We start from the raw sequence: 1,859 nt of genomic DNA, 5'->3' as shown, positions 1-1,859 counted from the left end.
CTATAAGAGATCTAAGTAATGTGAGACTGTGGATGGAATCCATTTGTCACCGTTTATGAAATTCCTAACTGTGAAATTCGATACGATTCTGGGATCATTAGTAGCTGATGCCCACTTCACATGCCTCTTTAAATCTGCACCGACTCCTTTATTATGATATTCTAAATAATATGGCTGAACTCTAGGCATTGTTTCAAATTCTATCCACCCTCTTGGATTTACAAATATATCTATGTAACTCTGCATAATTACGGTACGTGAAAAATTTCCCCACGGCCGACCTAAGTATGTAGCTACATTATCCCCTGCATCTGGAGTTGCTAATCTCAACGTGCAATTCTGTAATATGAATCCTGATGCTCCATCGTCATTTCTCTGTTGTGCTGTGATGACGATGTATTGACCATTCAATGGCTTACGTACTTCAATTAAACAACTTTGGAACACCGCAATTGCGTCACCACAAATAAAGTCGATTGTGCCCAAAATTGTACATTCCCTGTAGAACTGCTTGCCATGGTGTGCATAAGGTGTCTTGAAAACCATCAAATAGACACCTATAAAAGGTAATGGACTCGGCTGATGCCCTTAAAGCTACTGCTTGATAGTTTGTAGGTCCTGTCATGTTTCGAAAAGCAATATCTTGCGCCATAAAGCCTACTCCATCCACTCCTTAAAAGAAAACAAACAAACAAACAATCGTCAAATCGATATTACTGATACACACACTACGTAAACTTAATTAGAACAATAATATATTTCTACGGTTAATTTGAGTTATCTATCTGATCATCTTACCCACGGTAGCAGTGTAGTACGTTCCTATTCCACCTCCATAACTCTTATTTCATGTTATTATTGTTTTGTCCATTCCTTCTCCAATGAAAACGATGTTGATTTTCCACGAGTCGATTTGGACATGTTCTTCATAGATTCCTTGTTTGATTTGAATATAGTATTGTGAAATACTATTATTCGGACATGCGGATAAAGCAACCATTATAGTGCTATAATTTCCGGACCCGTCCTTGGCTACTATAACATTTGGAGGATGTGAAACATTTTGGCATCCTCCGTATTCTAATATAGATAGTAAAAAAATAACGATAGCCAAAAAAATAACGTTACGAGCATTGAATAAACGTAAAAGGCCGAAAACTTGATTTTCTTCGAGTTGACTCATTTTTTTAAAGCAAGAAATGTAGAAAACGATATATATAAAAGTATATGCTTAATTGTGTTGTGCATGCATTCAAGCTATCAAGATTATTGTTGTGTATATATAGATTTTTGGAGGAAGGAATTAGGAGAAGCGAAATGAGATATTGTCTAGTACTACCAAATTGATCCAATTTGATTAGTTGAAACTTTTACACTCATTAGCTTTATTTAAATCAATAAATTTAAATTACTACATAAAGAAAAACAAAATCATAACAAATTTAAGTGACAAAATGAAGTTAAATACTAACATTGCAATATTTAAGGAGTAACATAACTACCACTCAACCTATTGCAAAAAGGTATATAAATATGAAAAAGTGGGACATATAAGTATTCTGTTTGTTTTTAGATTATAAAGAATGTATGCTTCTTTTTGGGATTTAATTCAATATTCTTGTTAGAATTTGATTAAATTTATATTTATACGTTGCAAAACTCATTTTTAAGAACAGTGCTTCCCATAGAATTGTTTTCATGACATACGTTTTCTTAAATAAACTCTTATCATACGATAATTTTTTTTAAAAATAAATATTAACCAGTTATATCTGTTTATTTTAAGTTTTAAAGTTATATTTGATTAAATTTAATGTAGTAGTACAAGTGGGATTGATTATGAATATATTTTAGTACTA

The 1,859-nt window shown here is 32.3% G+C and overlaps 1 pseudogene; it reads right to left on the bottom strand.

The window, feature by feature from the left end:
* On the bottom strand, positions 1 to 1,183 carry LOC125834018 (probable pectinesterase/pectinesterase inhibitor 12; annotated as a pseudogene).
* Between the last annotated feature and the right edge of the window lie 676 nt (positions 1,184 to 1,859).

This window comes from Solanum verrucosum, unplaced genomic scaffold, assembly GCF_900185275.1.
Source record: "Solanum verrucosum unplaced genomic scaffold, falcon-dt-bn FXZP01000285.1, whole genome shotgun sequence".
NCBI classification, from domain to species: Eukaryota; Viridiplantae; Streptophyta; class Magnoliopsida; order Solanales; family Solanaceae; genus Solanum; species Solanum verrucosum.
The sequence above is the reverse complement of the archived record's forward strand: the minus strand, read 5'-3'. Positions and strand labels throughout refer to the sequence as shown.